Source organism: Suricata suricatta, chromosome 1 (assembly GCF_006229205.1).
Source record: "Suricata suricatta isolate VVHF042 chromosome 1, meerkat_22Aug2017_6uvM2_HiC, whole genome shotgun sequence".
In the NCBI taxonomy this organism is placed as follows: Eukaryota; Metazoa; Chordata; class Mammalia; order Carnivora; family Herpestidae; genus Suricata; species Suricata suricatta.
In genome coordinates this window covers 84,492,644-84,513,530 of record NC_043700.1, presented here as the reverse complement: position 1 = coordinate 84,513,530, position 20,887 = coordinate 84,492,644, and the positions used below count along the sequence as shown (strand labels likewise).

Below are 20,887 nucleotides of genomic sequence, written 5' to 3'. Positions count from 1 at the left end.
AAACCAACAAACTGATTTTTAAAAATAAGTCCAGAATGTGAAGCTAACAGTCCAGTGCAGCTTTCCCCAAACAAATGCTCAAAAATAATATCTTGTTTGATTAAAAATAGATTTCCAGTAACGAGGTGTCAGTGGTCACATAAGTTTGAGGCCCATTGACTTAACCAAACGGACACAAAGTAATGGTTTGTTTTGTTCTCTTTTAGAGTTTAAGGCTGGACTTGGACCTTGTGAATCTCCAAGATGGTGATTTTGAACGTTGTATATGAGAATATCTCTTTTTGTGGAGGAAGGGGAACACTGGAAAAATCTGATTATTTTCCTTACTCCAATGCACAATCACTCTGGTAAATACGTAGAGATCCCTTGGGGGATTTCCTAAGAAAATTACATTCTAGTATAATTTTGAGAATACAGGTTGGGAGAATCTGCCCTAGTATTTCTGAATTACAAATATTATAACACATTCCCTTTTCATTTTACTTCCTCTCCATGACTGCTTTCTATATTACTTTATATTATTCCTTGTTTTGCATTAGATTAGTAAAGTATTACAAATTTATATTGTGAGATATAAACAGCTAAGACATCACCTTTCTTGTGATAATCAGGCACTACCACCTTTGTTTTATGTATTGCAATATTATACTCAAGTAAGGAAAAAGTAGCACCAGCTTGTTTATTTGTATATGATCTTAGATTTCAAAGAATGTTTTCCTCTGAGGAGTGTTACATTTTAAGTAAACACGAATTTTAAAAAAAGGGGTCGGGGGGAGCAGCCAAAAGTTCCAGTTGCTTAAGGTATTGCTAAAGACAAAGAATTTGAGTAAAATGCAACACATTGCTCACAGTAGTGGAAGAGATAATGTGCAAAATTGAGAAATCTATTTTAGTAATTCAGAGATAGGCAAAAACAAAAAAAATAATTAATTTCATCACTTTCAAGAGATAGCTAAACAAAAACCCTCCTGTGCGTTCATAAGACATTTCTCCTATTGGACTCCATACAACTGGGGTTGCTGAAATTTCCATAGACTACAAACTTAATTAGCGATTCAGTGTACTTGGGCCTATAGCCTGATGCTAGGGCTGGAACGGACTGTGGGAATGAAGGCAGCCTCATTTTGTAGAGGGATTCTCATCTTTACCAACTGGCTTGTGAAATGTAGAAGCATCACCTGGGTTTCCCTTTATAATTGAAAGCATATCGCAAGACTCAGATTGATGTCTAGGGCCCCTTTGCTCTCTGCTCCCTGCCCACACAGAGGCTTTAATCACATTCTGAGCAGAGGGAGTTTGTTTTTATCTAAATGCTCCAAATCCACTGTCTCAAAAAGGGATGCCGCAGGACAGAAATGTCTCTTATTGAAATGAGCTGAAAGCATTTACATCCGTGAGAAAAGCTGTGCTTTCCTAAGGACACTCAGAAATGACTAATTGTGTTGGATGCCAGGTGTACAAAGCAAATCATTTGGTTTTGCTTTCACAGTTTTTAAGGGGAAAAAGAGGTACATCGTAGCATACAAAGAATTAGCATATTGCTTTTCAAGATGAATTTGTTTCTGAGGATGATACCTGCTTTTTTTTCTATTTATTATTCTAGTTCAATTTCCTTATAGTCTTTTATTTTCCTCTTTTTATTTCTATATTGAATTATGATTAGAAAAGCAAGTGGAATTGCATTTTGCGAAATCCTCCTTGATTCATATATATATTCCAAAAAAATGTAGAGACTGACTGTCAGGAGATTAGCATTTCTTTCTTGAGATGTTCTTGATGTGATGTCCTTCAAACTGAGTGAGATTAATGAGCATCAATATATTGCAGCTCAGGAACCTACATATTTTAGCCCATAAGTTCTTTTGTGAGTGAAAGTTTTACAGATATTTGCAATGTTGTTTGTGTTATTGTTCTTTTCAGTTTTAATTTTTGTTCTCCTGCTATGTCTTTTTTAATCTCAGAGGTGGTGTTATATAATTATCATCCTTAATGTTGCAGTGTTGTGTGGGCCTCACACAAGTGGTTCATTTTTTCCAATCCCTAAAGATTAAGACTGATTTAACTTGCATGGCACTTTTCCAAATATTCCTCAGTTGCCATAATTTCGTTCAATGAGATACCTTTCTAGATTTTTTAAGGCAAATTAACCATGTCAGATGTATTTCATTTGTTTCAATCTATGATAAGGAGTATATACACGATTGTGAGGGCTGCCTAGTCAAGCCCAAATTGTATAGGGTAAGTTGTTAGGAAGGGAAAAATGGAACTCTCAGGCATTAAAAATGCAGGACACAGATAGAATGTCTTCTCCTTCCAGGAAACTTTAGTTTGTTCTAAGGGTTTTGAACTAATTGAAGAAGGTTTATACAGAGTGGCGGGGGAGCTAAGATGGTAGCATAGTAGAAGAACCCTTTGCTTGCCTCATCCCTCAAACACAGCTAGATAGATACAAGTCATTCTGAATACTCAAGAAATCCACCTGAGGACTGACAAAGAGAGAAGGCAGTTCAAGCAACCCTGGGCAGACAGAACAATCTGAGGATCACCTAAGGTGCATGGGAGAGAATGTTAGCTCTTGGAGCACATATGGTGCTCCTATATGGTGATAGAATAGCCGCTGGCACCATTTTCCTTCCCTGTTCCTCAGCATAGATGCAGACACCTGCTGAAGACGGCTAACCCAGACACTGGCTGTTGAGCCTGCTCACTCCAAATCCTGAGCCTTGGTGTTCTTGCATGCCTTCCCTTCTTAGCAAAGCCTGCATCTTCCCCAATGTGGCAAGACTCTCCTCCAGAATACCAGCATAGGCCCCCATCACAGCACGTTCTTAAGGTTTGGAGTTATAAAAGTCAGCAGGCTTTGCTGGGATAGAGGCTGAATTGCACTTCTCCTGGCAGGCAAGCAACCCAGAGACAGACAAAGTGAAAATAATAATCTTAAAAATGCCTGGGACATAGAAGGGGATATTATTCACTCTTCTGTGAGTGACTCACTGGCAACGGCAAGCACAGAGTCCCCTATCTGGGACGAAGTTGCTAGCTGACACCATTGCCTTCCACTGCCCATCAGCATAAACCAGCTTCAGTAAACAGTAGAGTACTAACAATAGTTGCCTAATCTGCCTACGCCAAGTCCTTCCTACTGCACTCTGCTGATGCTGCTTTTTTCCAGCACATGTGCCTAAGGACCACACAGCAGGCCCCTTCCCCAGAAGGCCAGCAGAAACCTCTGCATGCACCACATCTATTGACCACAGAGCTCTGCAAGGCTTGAGTTCTAATGGAAATATCATCAGGTCTCATTTGGCAAGCAGACCAGAGAGCACCTACTTAAACTCACCATACTATGGGTAAGGTTGCAACACTAACCACTATAGGCAAGAGAAGCCTCTGTAGAAGATTGATCTGAGGAATAAAGCAGCTAAAATGTAGGAGTCGAGTACATGCAACACTCACCAGAGACACTACCTGAAGCACTAAGCCCTGGACACTATATGACATCTTCTCCATAAAGCCATTCCCTGCAAGAACAGGAAACATAACACAACATACTTTTCTAACACAAAGAAGACAGAGACCCAAATAAAATGCCAAAATGGAGGAATTTATTCCAAAAGAAAAAAAAAAAACAAGAAAAGGGCATGGCCATAGATCTAATAAAAACAGAAACCAATAATACGCCAGATGGATAAGTTAAAACAACAATCATAAGGATACTTGCTGGGTTTGAGTAAACCATAAAAGACACCAGGGAGACCCTTACCAAAGAGATAAAGGAGTTGAAAAATATAACTGAGATTCAAAACCATGTGGATGTAGTGACCACAAGAATGGAAGAATCAGAAGAACAAATAGTAACATAAAAGATAGAATGTTTGGTAAGTAAGGAAGCAAAACAAAAGAGAAAGAACTATAGATCATGAGAATAGACTTGGGTAACTCAATGACTCCATCAAATTTAATGACATCCAAATCAAAGGAGTCCTAGAAGAAGAGAGAGAAAAGGTAGTATAAGGTTTATTTGAGAAAATAATAGCTGAACACTTCCCTAATCTGGGGAAGGAAACAGATATCCAAATCCAGGAGGCATAGAGAACTCTGATAAAAATCAACAAAAGCAGGCAAACACCAAAACACGTTGTAATTAAATTTACAAAATATAGTAATAAAAAATACTAAAAGCAGCAAGACAAAATAAGTGCCTAACTTATAAGGGAACACCACTAAGGTTAGCAGCAGACCTCTCCACAGAAGTTTGGCGAGCCAGAAGGAAGTGGCATGATATCAGGAAAAATCTGCAGCCAAGAATACTGTGTCTTGCAAGGCTATCATTCAGAACAGAAGGAGAGATAAAGAGTTTCCTAGACAGACAAAAACTAAAGTAGTGTGTGACCACCAAACTAGCCTTGCAAGAAATATTAAAGAGGACTCTTAGAGTGTGAAGGAAAGACCAAAAGTGATGAAGACTAGAAAGGAGTAGAGAAAAATCTCCAATAATAATGACATGTCAAAACAAGTAATAAAATGGCATGATTACATGACTATAAATAATGATTCTTAAAGTAAATGAACTAAACACTACAATCAAAAGACATAGGATGTCAGAATGGAAGAAAAAAAAAACAAACAAGACATTTTTATATGCTGCCCCAAAAGACTCATTTTAGACCTAAAGACACCTGCAGATTGAAAGTGAGGAGATGGATGGGGCGCCTGGGTGGTTTAATCTGCTAAGTGTCTGATTTTGGCTCAGGTTGTGATCTCACAGTGCGTGGGTTTGAGTCCCACATTAGGCTCTGTGCTGACAGCTTAGAACCTGGAACCTGTTTCAGATTCTGTGTCTCCCTCTATTGATGCACCTCTCCCCTTACACACACTCTCCTCCCCCCAAATAATAATAATAATAAACATTAAAAATAAAAAATAAAATAAAAAAGAAAGTGAGGAAATGGAGAAACATTTGTCCTGAAAATGGAGGTCAAAAGAAAGCCAGAATAACAATACTTATATCAGACAACTATATTTTAAGTCAATGATGGAACAAGAGATGAAGAAGGGCATCATGTCACTAAGGAGGACCTTCCAACAAGAAGATCTAACAATTATAAATATGTATGCCCCAACTTGGAACAAACAAATATGTATAACAATTAATAACAAACATAAAGGAATTCATTGATAATAATATTGGGGGATGTTAACACCCCATTTACATCAATGGACAGACCCATCTAAGCAGAATATTAAAGAAAACAATGCCTTTAAATGACAAACTGGGGGCGCCTGAGTGGCTCAGTTGGTTAGGCCTCTGACTTCGGCTCAAGTCATGATCTCATGTCCATGGGTTCGAGCCTGGCATCAGGTTCTATGCTGATCAGTTGGGAGCCTGGAGCCTGCTTCCAATTCTGTATCTCTCTCTGCCCCTTCCCCTCTCATGCTCTGTCTCTCTCTGTATCAAAAATAAATAAAATACTAAAAATTAAAAAAAAATTAAAAAAATAAATGACACACTGGATCAGAGGGATATAACAAATATATTCAGAGCATTTGTTCCCAAAACAGCAGAATATACATTCTTTTCAGATGCACATGGGGTATTCTCCAGAATAGATCACATACTAGGTCACAAAGCAGGCCTCAACAAGTACAAAAAGATCATAACATGCTTTTTTCTGACCTCACTATGAAACTTGAAGTTAACCACAAGGAAAACATTTGGAAAGAGCACAAATACACGGAAATTAAACAACCCGATACTAGATACATGATAAACAATAAATAGGTCAGAACAGGAAATAAAATATTATTTAATAAAAAATACTTGGAAACAAAGTGAAAACATGATGGTCCAAACCTTTGGGATGTGAGAAAAGAGGTCCTAAGGAGAAGTATATAACAAAAAGGCCTACCTCAAGAAGCAAGATAATCTCAAATATAAAACCTAGCTTTATATCTAAGAAACTAAAAAGAACAGCCACAAATGAAGCCAAAAGCCAACAGAAGAAGAGAAATAATAAAGATTAGAGTGGAAATAAATTATATAGAAACTAAAAATATAGTGGAACAGATCAATGAAGCTGGGATCTCATTCTCTGAAAAAAAAAAAAAAAAAAGATAAATCCATAGCCAGACTTATGAGAACGAAAAAAGAACCAGATAAATAAAATCATGAATGAAAGAAGAGAGATCACAGCCAACACTGCAGAAATGCAAACAATTACAAGAGAATATTATGAGGAACTATATGCTAACAAATTGGACAAATTGGAAGAAATGGATAAATTCCTAGAATCATATAAAGTATCAAAAGTGAAACAGGAAAAAATAGAAAACTTGAACAGACCAACTGAAATTAAAACAGTAATTAAAAAATCGCCCAACAAACTAGTGTCCAGGCCTAGATTACTTCTCAGGGGAATTATGCCAAACATTTAAATAAAAGTTAATACCTATTTTCAAATTATTCAAAAGATAGAAATGGAAGAAAAACTTCCAAATTCTTTCTATGAGGCCAGTACTACCTTGATTCCAAAAACCAGAAAAAGAATTCTAAAAAAGATAACTACAGACCAACATTCCTGGCAAAAATGGATGCAAAAATTTTCAACAAAATACTAGCAAACTGAATCTAACAGAACATTAAAAGAATCATTCACCACAATCAGTGGAATTTATCCTGGGTTTAAGGATTGTTCAATATTCACAATACTGTCAATGTGATATACCATATTAACAAAATAAAGGATAATAACTATATGATCCTTTCAATAAATGCAGAAAAATAACTTTACAAAGTACAGCATCCATTCATGATAAAAACCCTCAACAATGTAGGTATAGAGGGAACATGTCTGAAAAAAAAAACCCACAGCTAATATTATCCTCTGGGAAAAACTAAGAGCTTTCCTCTACAATACAGAACAAGTCAGAGATGTTCACTCTCACCACTGTTAATTAACATAGTAGTGGAAGTCCTAGCCTCAGCAATCAGATATCAAAAAGAAATAAAAAGCATCCAAATTGGCAAAGAAGAAGTAAAACTTTCACTATTTTCAGATGACATGATACTCTATATAGAATATCCAAAAGACTTCACCAAGACATTGTTAGAACTGATACCAAAATTCAGTAAAGTTGCAGAATACAAAATCAGTGTATGAAAATTGGTTGCATTTCTATACACCTGAAAGAGAAATTAAGGAATCAATCCCATTTGCAATAGTACCAAAAACAATAAGATAAACCCAACTAAAAAAGTAAAAAAAAAAAAAAAACTATATTCTGAAAGCTATAGGACACAATGAAAGAAATGGAAGGGGATACAAAGAAATGGAAAAGCATTTCATGCTCATGGATTGGACGAAGAAATATTGGTAAAAGGTCTAAACTACCAAAGCAATCTACATATTTTATGCAATCCCTATCCTAACACCAACAGCATTTTTTGTAGAGCTGGAACAAACAATCCTAAAATTTGTATAGAACCACAAAAGCAATAAGCAAAGCAATCCCGAAAAAGAAAACAAAACTGTAGACATCATGATTCCAGATCTCAAGCTTTATTACAAAGCTGTAGTCATCAAGACAGTATGGTACTGGCACAAAAACAGACACATAAATCAATGGAATAGAAAACCCAGAAATGGACCCACAACTATATGTTCAACTCCTCTTACACAAAGCAGGAAAGAATATCCAATGGGAAAAAGTCTCTTCAACAAATGGTGTTGAGAAAACTGGGGGCACCTGGGTGACTCAGTCGGTTAAGTGTCCGACTTCAGCTCAGGTCATGATCTCACGGTGGGTTCAAGCCCCGCATCAGTTTCTGTCCTGACAGCTCAGAACCTGGAGCCTGTTTTAGATTCTGTGTCTCTCTCTCTCTGCTGCTTCCTCACTAGTGCTCTGTCTCTCTCTGTCTCAAAAATAAACAAACTATATTAAAAAAAATTTTTAATGGAAAGAAAACTGGACAACAAAATGCCAAAGAATTAAATTAGGCCACTTTCTTACAGCATACACAAAAATAAATTCAAAATGGATAAATGCCCACTTGTGAGACAAGAAACCATCAAAATCCTAGAAAAGAACACAGGCAATAATCTCTTTTAAGTTGGCAAACTAGATGTGTCTCCTGAGGCCAGGGAATTAAAAGCAAAAATACACTATCCAGATTTCATCAAGATAAAAAGTTTCTGGACAGTGAAGCCAACAATTAACAAAACTAAAAAGCAACCTATAAAATGAGAGATGACATTTTCAAATGACATATCTGATAAAGGGTTGGTATCCAAAATTTATAAGTAAATTACCAAACTCATTACCCCCCCAAAAAAACAAATAATCCAGTTAAAAAATGGTCAGAAAACATAAATAGACATGTTTCAAATAGGATAAACAGATGACTAATAGGCAGATGAAAAAATGCTCAACATCTCTCATTACAAATCAAAACTACAATGAAATATCACCTAATACTAGTCAGAATGGCTAAAATTAACAATACAGAATGCAAGTTTTGATAAAGATTTAGAAAAAGGAGATCCTCTTACACTTTTGGTGAAATGCAAACTGGTGCAGCCACTCTGGAAAACAGTAAGGAGTTTCCTCAAAAAGTTAAAAATAGAACTACCCTACAACCCTACCCTAATAAGTATGTACATGAAGGAAACAAAAATTCTGATTCAAAGGAGTACGTTGGTCCCCAATAATTATAGCAGCATTACCAATAATAGCCAAATTATGGAAAGTGCCCAAGGGTCCTTGAACTGATGAATGGATAAATGTATGATATATCCTCATATAGATTAGATGCATAGATACACATATATATGTATATATAATGAAATATTATAAAGGTGTGACATATATAGAGAGAGGTATAGATATATAGTGGAATATTATTCAGCCATCAAAAGTAATAAAATCTTGCATTTCCAATGCCCTGTGTGGAGCTAGAATGTATTCTAGCTAAGTGAAATAAGTCATTCAGGGAAAGAAAAATACCATATTATTTTACATATATGTGGAAGTTAAGAAAAAAAAAAACAGATAAACATATGGGGAAAAAAAGAGAGACCACCTAAGAAACTGTCTCTTAACTACAAAGCACAAACTGAGGCTTGATGAAAGGGAGGTGGACACTTGTAATGATGAACACTGTGTGTTATATATAAGTGATCAATGCTAAATTCTACACCTAAAACTAATATTACATTGTAGCTTAACTAACTTGCATTTAAATAAAAACTTGAAAAACAAGAATCAGGCCCACACAGATTATCTAAAATACTCCCCTTTGTTTAAAGTCAGCTGATTATGATTATCATCACAGCTGTAAATATCTTCAGAGCAACATCTAGATTAGTATTTGAATAATTAGGTATAGCTTGGCCAAACTGACCATGAATGTCCAACACTTGTCAACACTTGGCACCCATACATATCTCCTTAAACTATGTTCACTCTTCAGATAAAAATAATAACAAAGTTATACTTTCTTCCAATGTGAAATGACTGTCCTGTGCACAAGCAAAATGCACCAGTTATTTCCCTGGAGGAGAATGCACAGTTTTTGTGCAATGTTTGTTATTCCCTTTAATATCCTGTAACTTAAATACAGTAGTATAAAGTTAATATTTATTAATATTTCTTATGTTAGATGATAATGGAATGAATGAGAAGAAAATGAAAAATGCTTTATCTATTTATAAACATATCCATAACAAAATAAGAAATACAGTCTCAAAGTTATTACAGTCCTCATTCCTGCAACTGGTCATGAGTTCATAGTTACTATTAATAATCACATTTCCACTATTATTCCAGCACCTCATCTGGTCACATTTCCTTGCCTGGTGAAGTGACCTAAATTTTAATTCCTGATGGGTCTGAGCCTTTAGCATTCTTACCTTAGTTGCTTTTTATTACTTTAAACAAGACATGGCAATACTAGGAAATGAGTTAAGGGATCTCCTGTATTCCAGCCATATTCTTCCTTACTTCTACTGTGCAGTGAAAATTGTGCAAACCAATTCCCCCTTGATGGTAAGGATCAATCATCCCAGTCAGTATAGGAACTCGTTTGTCTGCTGACACAGAGATGTGAGACCAGCACAGCCAGTGACATTGTCAACTTCTAATTCAGTGGGAATGTTGTTGGGCTTAGTGGTGGAAGTATTCCTCCCTTTGGACTAAGACTTCTAAATCAACAGAGCATAAGATCACAGGCACAAAATTAAAATTTTTGCTAGTGGCAGTAGTAGTTCTACTCCCATTTCCACCTCTTAATTCCTGAATGCGAATACTGCCTATGGGGCAAACAGCACTATTTTTCATCACTGATTTAGAACATATAGAACTTCATGGAGGACACTGCAAAAGCCCCACACAGTACTGCCACCAAGCTGACACCGTAAGGGAGTCTTCTAAAGGCCATAGCTCTGTTCTACGAAGGCAACCAATACCTAATGATGGGAAACATGGTATAACTAGTAATTCAATAGACGCTGGCCACTGCTAAACTAAATATCATTTTAAGAAGTGATGAGGGGGCACCTGGGAGGTTTAGTCGGTTAAGTGTCCAACTTTGGCTCTGGTCATGATTTCACGTCCTGTGGGTTTGAGCCCTGCATTGGTCTCTGTGCTGACAGCTCAGAGCCTGGAGCCTGCTTCGGGTTCTGTGTCTCCTTCTCTCTGCCCCTCCCCTACTCTCTCTCTCTCCCTCTCTCTCTCTCTCTCTCTCTCTCTCAAAAGTAAATAAACATTTTCAAAAGTTAAAAAAATAAATGATCAGAGATAACTGATCAGAGGTAATACTCTCTGGAATATCATGATGGTGGATAGGCATTCTGTAAGTCCCTGGATGGTAATTTTGATAGAAGCATTATGCGCAGAACAGATAAATCCATATTCAGAATAAGTGTCACACAGACCACAGTGCTACTCCTTCAACTATAGAGATGGTTCATGTAATCAGGCTGCTAATAGGTGGCTGATAGATTACTATGGGGAATGGTGCCATACTAAGGAATCATTCATTGTTGGTCCATGCTGCTGGCAGATTGGGCACTCAGCAGTGGCTATAACCAGCTCTCTATGGTGAGTTGAAGTCTATGTTGCTGAGCCCATGAATAACCTCCATCCATGCCACTATATCCACTTTTTTCATGAACACATTGACCAATGACAGGAGTGACAAAGAAGCTAATATCCACTGATATGTCATCCTATCAATTTGATTATTAAAATTCTCTACTGAGATCACTCTTTGATGAACATTCACATATAACGTATGTTAGAGTCCTTGACTATTCAGCAAGTCCATCCACATACCTTTCCCAAGATCTCTGTCACCAATCATCTTATTAAGTTCTTTCCAAGTCCCTGGCCATTTGCCAAACCACTGGCCGCAGCCCATAAATCCATATGTGTCTGTATGCCTGGTAATTGTTCCTTCCAAGAAAAATGTACAACCAGGCTCACTGTTTGAAGTTCTACCAACTGGGAGGATTTTCCTTCACTGTTGTCTTCAAAGATATCTTGGGGAGGGCCGTGAGCTATAGCTGCCCACTTTCAGATGGTTCCTGTATGTTATGCAAGACCGTCTATACACCACGCCTGAGTTTTCTCCTGTCCAGTTAGCTAATCATAGAAGGCCCTGAGTGTGTAGTGCGAAAGAAAAGCTAATAAAGCAAGAGTAGGGGTTCCGTGCATTCAGGCCATTTCCTCATATAGCTTGCTTGTGTCTTCAGGGCTCGCTCTAGTCTGGTATCATCTATCACTCCCACTTGAAAACAGAATGCTGCTGCTGATGCCCAACTTTACTGTTTGGTGGGTCAGATAATACCCAGTTCATGATGGGCAACTCAGGTTGGGTTGTAATTTCACGGTTGAGGGTTAAATAGTCAGTATTTACTAAAACTTAGTAATAAATCGAGAACTGCTCTTCAAAAGGACAGTAGTTATAGGAGAGTATCTGTGGGGGATGCCAGTCTTTTCCTCCAAAATCCTCAGGATCTTCTCTGTGATTCACTTGTAAATGCCTGTAGAAGTTTTAATTCAGCATCTCTATCTACCACTGACATCTAAAGCACCATAGCATCTAGTGGTATATGGCCAAGTGGCAAAGTCAGCATACTTGAAAGCTTGTCACTGTCACAGAGCCTTCGCTTCTGGACTCTAGACTAAAGGAGCAGCTCTTCAGGCCACTTTGTAATGGGCCAGAATAGCATACTTCATGAAGGATATGTTGCCTACAAAATCTAAAGAGGCATAATTAGGCACTTTGTCTCTGTTTTGTTTGGGCCAAAAGCAACAACAGCTCATATTTTATGTCCAAGAATATCTCAACATGCTTCATGGCACTGAACCCCTAGAAACTTCACTTAAATGAAGGTTTTTTCTTTTTTTTTCTCAACTGGTGCATGCAAAGTGCAACAGGTGAATGAAATTGGCTTGTATAATTGTGGATGCCAAATTCAAAATCAATAGAGTAGGACATTTGGGAGAGCAAGATCAAATTCTCAGTGTGAGTGGAAGCTGCCATTCCATCCTCAAGCCTTTCAATTGGTTGAACAAAGAAAACTCACATTATCTAGGATAATCCTCTTCACTTAAAGTCATCTGATCATGAATTTGAATGACATCTACACAACAACACGTGAATTAGTGTTTAATTGAATAACCTGTACTTTAGCCTATCCAAGTTGATATCTTTAACTGATATTCACTAGTAATTTTTGCCTAAAACTTACATATCTCTGGAGATTTTCCAAATTTTTAAAATAAGCCGGTGTGTATATGGTCTCTAAACTATTCCTAGTTCCTCGTCACTTGAGAACTTCCACCTGATATTCCACTGAGTTCCAATAGGTTAGAAATTATGAGAAACAGCAAATGTAATCACCAAAAATGTTATAATGTGACATTTATAAGCTCAGTTTCTCCTAGGTTTTTATCATCATTTTTTCCATGCTGAAGTTAACGACTCTTCTAGTCTAACCATATTTATGGCTTATTTTTTACAAAATGGTTCTTTGGTGCACCAAAAAATGTGTATTATGTGAAGATACTAGAAAGGGGAGAAGGCATGTAAGCTTGTCAGGCATACTGGCAGAGAATCTTAAGACAGTTTAGAGGTAGAAAAATCTTGCTGGAAAACTGGGTTGCTGGAATTAAGGGAAAAAAATAGAGTCTTGGTAAAAAGATATAACTGAAAAATAAAAGAAAATCATAAAATGAAAGAAAATGCATTTTGCAGCTGCTTCACAATTTTGATTTTGAAGGGAACTTCTTTTTAAGCATATAGGAATTATACTATAATCACTGGATCTTTTGGATATAATTGGACTTGAAATATCACAGAAGTGAGGGGCATTGCAGTTAACCCTCAGGTTAGCTGTGTCTGATGCTAGTAGTGTGAGATTCAGTGTGCTGCATTAATGTGGAGTCTTAAAACTGAGATTTTTCTCAAGATTATGTTTCTTGGTTGCCTGTAGTATGAATATAAAAGATTCTTTCTTAGCATTTTTTTTCACCACAGGAAGAAATGGGACTCTCAATTGAAGTTAGTGTACCTTAATCTCACCCAAATTACTCCCAAAAGGCTAAACATCCCTACTAGCCAATAGTATATCTTTTTGATGTCTCCCAAAATAGCTGTTTAGACTTGGAAAATAAGAATAGAGGAAAGAGTTCCTCTGGGTTTAGTGTCAAAGGGAGATTTGCTCTGTTAAGCCCCATGAATGCAAAAGCTATTCCTACCTTTTGTAATAATTTCCCCCCTGTATGAGGTGATGCACAATGCAATTCTCTACATTCATTTTATTATAGGAACTGATTCTCAGAAATATAAATTCAGTTTTGAGCTCAAGCCATACATAGAAATAAATTTACATGCAAACCAGAGCAGTGAAAGAGTTAAATATAGGTCACTGCTACTCAATATCAAAACAAGAGTATGACTTAAAAAATGCAGACAAACTTTTCTTCCAATTTGTATAGTAATCACATGATTGATTATGGGACTTAAAATATGTTAAAGAATTTTTCTATTTGGTTTTTGATAGTTTAAATTTAACCATTTTTCCTAAAATGATAAAAAAAACACTAAAGAATGTCCTATATTATTTTCAGTGCAATAGTAGTTATTATCCAGGCAAATAAAAAAGAGATTCTAAAAAAAAGTCCTCTCTGTGTGCTTTACTCCTGAAGATCCTTTTTAAAGTAATATTTTTCACACAATGTCTATTATTTTCCCCCAAGAAACATTTGGCAGCATCAGGAAACATGTCTGGTTGTCACATCAGCAGTGGGAGTCGGGCTGAGGGAAAGAAACTGTTGACATCTCTCAAGTAGAAGGTATGTAGAGCTCACACCATTCCACAGAGCACAGGAAAGTCCCCTACCAGCAAAGAATTATCTAACCAGAATATCAGTATTTCTGGGGTAACTTCTTTAAATGAATGAAATGAAGGTAATCAATGTGTATTTGGATGCCTGAAAATTATTCTCATACTAACGAGAGAGTGCTGTATACAAAACTGCCTCATAAGGTATAAATGGACAACAGTGACATGCATAAAAGTTTCTTCCAAGTAATTTCTGTTTAGTTTAATAACTCTGTTCTGGGACATATGGGTGGCTCAGTTGGTCAAGCTTCTGACTACTGATTTTGACTCAGGTCACCATCTATGGATCATGCATTTGGGTTTGAACACTGTGTTAGGCTCTATGCTGCAGTGCAGGGTCTGCTTCAGAGTGTCTTCCTCTCTCTCTGCCCCTCCCTATTCATGCACTGTCTCTGTTTACAAATAAATAAATAATTTTTTTAAAAATGATTCTGTCCTCTTAGTATCCTTCTTCCCTCTTTGATTTACTAAGAAGGACTTCATAAGCCATTGCTTCCTACATATTTATTGCCATGACAACCAAAACATCTCCACACCCTTCCTTTGCTTATGTTTCCTTGACTTTTACTTGTCATTTTATGGATAGAGGTTAATTTTATATCTTCAAAATCTTGTATACGTCCATTCAACTACTATTTATTAGATATATTTTATAATCCAGAAGTTATCTTTATTTTCACATTAATTATCAAAAAATAAGAGAATATCACAAAGAAGTAACTTGAAAAGATTTCAAAGGGAATCAATTATGAATTAGGACTTGAAATTGAGACTATAAAATGGAAATGCAAAGGAAGGCAGGTATCAGGTAAGAAGGAAAGTGTAGGCAAAGGAGGAGAGTAGTAAATGAGCATGATACATTTGAAGAATAGGAATCAATCAGCTTGTATGAATAAATATATTTTGCAAATCATACAGAAAAATAAATATGCCTTCGCTGATACTAGCCACATTGAAAATGATTTTGTGTGTCAAGCTAAGAATGATTTGTTTCTGTTTTTTGATTTTTAAACAAGTGAAAGATGCAGAAATCATTTGATCTGGAGAGATGTCATAGTCAAGAAATGTTCTAGAATGACATATCTCTTTGCAATATGTCAAATGGATTTCTGTGGAAAAGAGGTCAGTAACAAATTAGATAGTGGAGAATGAATTTTAAGAGGAATAGAAACTCTGGAGATAAATATGGTAAGTCAGGACATTAGAGTTTAACTGTGGAGAAAATATAGATCAACCAAGGAAAAACCTCTAATGACTGAATATTGATGTGTACTACACTTAGGAAATAGAAGGAAAAATAGAGTAGTGAAAAATTGATCCAAGTGGTTAAAAAAGAAAAGAAACTACTATTAGAATCAGTATATTACATCCAGGATAATGCTGTATTAATTATTGCAATAACATACTGTCATGATTCATAATTATTTTATTTAGAATTATCATTTCCATGCTGATAAGCCAGATTTGTTCAGTATTTTCCATTGGATATAGACTACCTGTTTATATAATACTAAGATAGAATGGATTGAGAAATTCTGTAACTTTTATCTCTGCATTGGCCCTTTCTAGGGGCAAAGAAACAGTTTTGTCCTTGATTTGTCCTTCAATTTTTACAGAAAATCTTCATGCAGATGCTTTTGTGGGTTAAAATAGTGAGAGAGCTTGGATATTTTAGTTCTTCTGTTTAACTGTTTTTGCTATTATGCATGTATCGATCAATTTAGTCTTTCTAAGACAATTTTATACATATTTGCATAATTCATTTAGTCCCTCAAAACTCCATTTCATCTAGATTTCTAAATTAATAAGTATGTAATTGAACATAATATCCTTCAAACTGAGTCAAATTAATGGGCCCTGATATATCGGAGTTCGTGAGTATGCATTTTATACTTTGTCGGTTCTTTGTTAATGTAAATGCTATAGATAAGAACATAATAGTTTCATTAATATAACCATCTCCATTGTACTTCTTGTTATGGTCACTGCCAAAATGCACATTCAAGTATCTGTTTTTACGTTTCTATGCACCCCTTTTTTCCTTCTCCCTTAATATTCTTACATGACACTTAATGGAAAATTTTGATACAAAAACAAGATTTTTTTCAGCTCAAAGAAACTGTCTCTATTTCTATAATGGCACCCTTTCCCTTTTTTTTCTATGTTGTACTTTTTCCAAAATTTCTATTAAATGTTTTACCAATTTTATCTAATAATTTATATTTTTATATGTTTGATCAGTAGAGCTAATGGTGAGTAGCAGCAACACCCAAATTGAGATTGTCAGCATATTATTGCACGGGCTCCCTGCTGTCTATGGAATTTGCCTGAATATCGTCTCGTCCTCAAGCGGACTGTGTAGGACTTTTTTAATTATTATATTATTTTTGGTGTTCTTAAGGAAAAGTCAATGAACAACAACTTAATTCTCTCCTGTCTTTGTATCTTTGTTCTATTTTGTTGATCTCATTCTAACTGCGTTAAAGCTTACAAATTTGCTTATTTTTTTATTATCTTTGTCACAATTAATTCTTTCTAGTGATCCTATGGATTAATTTATATTTGTATATTTCTTGAATTATTTCAGAAATTATATTTATGAGAAAGATAACATATGAGTTGAAAACTCTCATCTTGACATAAAGTCAATTTTTTAGATTCAATATAATATTAAAATATTATATACCTTAGATTCAATGTACCTTAAAATATTACATATTCATATATTTCTCTCTTATGCTATCTAGGCAGTCTCTTGATTAATATCACCATAAGATAAATATTTTAATCATTATCTGAAATATATATATAGAACATTATATATCTAGATGTTTGTAATATTCTAATGCCTATATAGCCTGGATTTTGCTGAGATGGTCTTAATTTCTTATATTTCGCACTAAATCCAACTGGTGCACAGATCTATACCTCTAGTGTGATTACTGATTAGGGAAACATATTCATAATTAAGTCAGATCATCAAGGACAGTCTTAAGATTTAGGACACAACTTACAGGAAGGGAACTAGCCTCTTATACCAGCAAAATTTGCATGGAGACATTCTCTATAAACCTGCAGAGCAGCAAAATTTTATTGTAGAACATGAAGAAAGGAACAGAGAAGAACTATATAAACAACAATGAAACAATTAACAAAATGGCAGTAAATACATACCTATCAATAATTACTTTAAGTGCAAGTGAGTTAAATCCACAATCAAAAGACATTAGGATGACAGATGGATAAAAACATAAGACCCATCTATATGCTGTATACAAGAAATTCACTTCATACCTAAAGACACATGCAGACTGAAAATGAAGGGATGCAAAGACATTTACTATGCAAAAGAAAGCAAAAAAAAAGCTGAGACAGCAATACTTCTATGGGACAAAATAGATGTTAAAACAAAAATTATAACAAAGGACAAAGAAGGACACTGCATAACCATAAAGGGGAAATCCAACAAGGGGATGTATCAATTGTGAATATTTATGCACCCAACATGAGAACACCTAAATACATAAAGCAACTATTGACAAACATAAAGAAAGAAATTAACAGTAATGCACTAATAGTATGGGACTTTCACATCCCACTTCCATAGACGGAAAGATAATCCAGACTGAGAGTCAGCAAGGAAACAGTGGCTTTGAACGGCCTGTTGGACTAGACAGACATAATGGATACATTCAGGACATTCCTTCCAAACAGCAGAATACGCATTCTTTTCAACTGTATGTGGAGCACTATCCAGAATAGAACACCTGTTCAGCCACAAACAAGTTTCAACTAATTCAGAAAGAAGAAAATCATATCATACATATTTTTTTATCACAATAGCATCAAACTAGAAATCAGTCTCTCTCTCTCTCTCTCTCTCTCTCTCTCTCTCTCTCTCTCTCTCTCTCTCACACACACACACACACACACACACACACACACACACACACACACACACATCTGGGAAGGAACACAAATAGACAGAGGCTAAATACTCTGCTACTGACCAAAGAAAGTTTCCACCAAGAAATCAAAGAGGAAATTTAAAAAAAACACATGGGGGCTCCTGGGTGGCTCAGGTGGTTGAGTATCCAACTTCAGCTCAGGTCATGATCTCACAGTTTGTGGGTTTGAGTCACAAGCCAAGCTGTCAAGTCCTGACAGCTAAGAGCTTGGAGCCTGCTTCAGATTCTGTGTCTCCTCCCTTTCTGCCCCTTCCCCAGTTCATGCTCTGTCTCTCTCACTCCAAAAATAAATAAACATTAAAAAAAATAAAGTGCAAAAAAATACATGAAGAGGAATATAAAAATACCACTTTTGAAAATTAGTAATATAAAATTTTATTTTTTTGCTTTTGGGAAACATCTGCTAGGAATTGAAACTAACCAAGTGCACACACCAATTATTTCATCAGAAAAGGTTTTTGTGTAGCAGTGGGAGGGGCATTTAAAAAATAATGGTTCTTTTTATCCTGAGGTATAGCTACAGCCCTGCTAGTTAATAAATGATGGCCCTGTGATAAACAGCTCAGTCTCTCAAAGTCTCAGCTTCTTGCAAAAGGTAGTGACAGAGTCTGTAGTTCTTGTACAGGATAATTAGGAAGATCAAAAAACAGATATAAATCATTTTAAAATATGTCAAAATATTGTGCAAAAGTACATATCATTTATTAAATAAATAACTTTTTAATCTGACTGAACACTTTCAGATTCTGAGCCAGTCTTGCATTGGAGAGCCTCTGACAACTGAGAGGGGAATTCACATCAGCACTGTGAATACCTAAGAGAATGCAGAGTATGATCTTGTTACTGAGAGGCAGAGAAGCAGACATAAGTTCCCACGTTAATACTACCAAGTCCACAAGCATAAAAGTATTCTTTTGTTTCCCTTGTTAATAACCCTGACATTCTGATATGTATCTGCCAAGCTGTCCCTCACATTTTGGATGATTCAGGGAAGCATAGAGATGACACCTAGGTACTGGTATCTCCACTCTTACCTTTACATCCAAAGTAGCAGATCCAAGTTGGGAAAGTATGGACAAAAATACTGAAAAGTGATTGCCTGCATACTTTTCAAAAGACAAGTTCTTTTCCCAAAACCATCTGCCATGTAATCAGATTCTCTGGTCATCACAGACAAACTCAGTCAAATCAAAGTACAGATGGTCGTTTATTACAAAACAACACAGGAGACTTAGAATAGATGATACATTTGGTCATTTTTGCACATAAAGTCTCTGATTAAGTATGAAAAATGTGAACATTTGTTTATCTTGGAAAAACTGCTATTACTTGTCAGGCATGACCAATTAGTTATTCCTAAACTGTTATCCATATAATTAAGAAAAACAGCCATCTGTAAAGTCAGAAGTTTGTGTCTCTTTTCTAATCCACATGTAAATGTAATTTCTGTAAACTGGTTTACTTAAAAAAGAATTATTAAGTAGGATACATGAGATGCTAGAAACCGGTGAATTGTATACTTTCTTTCTCTGTTTATTTTCCCACTTATACAATAGGAAAGCTATTGTGGCTGAAATAAGGAAAATTGAAAGAACATTATAAGAAATTTTACTAGAATATAGTTATTCTCAAATATAAAGTCTGATTGTTATAAGGAAATGTGAAAATATTGCAAAAGAAAATCGTGATTTTTAAAATCACACTGAAGCATTTTATATACCTACACAGGAGAAAAGGAACTATGATCAAGTCCTTAAAAATAAATTCGTTGGAATTCAATTTTAATAGGCATCTATATGTTAGTAGGTATACGCATGTGCTTGATAGTAATCAATACAAGTGAATATAATAAATATTAATAAATATTATATGTTAAACATAACATGTCTGGGTAATTGATAAAATATTTATATTCCATTTGTTTTAACCAACATTCTTTATCTCAAGCAATATTTCTACATTGTAGCATTTAAAATAAAATTGTGAGTAGATGAACTCATAACATAAAATGCCATTTTCATGGGTTTTTTTTCCCAGTCAAATTGAACACCGTTCCTGGATTCCCAGAATGGCAGTGGAGGATGTCACAAGAAAAGGATTCATGCATCACTTACCAACTCCAGATGTCCCCGACACCTACTGTTCTTGCTATTTCATCATACGTACAGCTGTCTTTTCATTTCACCTGAGCTTTTTTAATGTTAAACACTTTAAAAGACCAGAAACTGTATTTTAATTGAACTTATTAATGTATTAAGAAAAAGTACTTAGATTATATCTCTCATAACCAATTACTCCTGAATTTTACTATTCTAATTTAGAAGGGCCAGTAAAAAATGAAATTCCACAGAACGTTGTTAGCAGAATCAATTGCTTATTTAATGACTTTCAATTACTTTTAATTAGTCACAAAATAAGGAAATTCAAAATCCTGGTAACATGTCATTTATAGTATACTGTGAGTAGCAAGTATTTCTATTATGTATGAATAATCAGTAGTGAATATTTCAC

At 35.5% G+C, this 20,887-nt stretch overlaps 1 long non-coding RNA gene across 1 annotated transcript; it reads left to right on the top strand.

Annotated features, from left to right (window-relative positions):
• The first annotated feature begins 292 nt into the window (after positions 1-292).
• Positions 293-20,501, top strand: LOC115271682. Its single transcript, XR_003900074.1, has 3 exons — positions 293-347; positions 14,263-14,358; positions 20,414-20,501. It is a non-coding gene; the product is annotated as an uncharacterized LOC115271682 (long non-coding RNA).
• Positions 20,502-20,887: the final 386 nt, after the last annotated feature.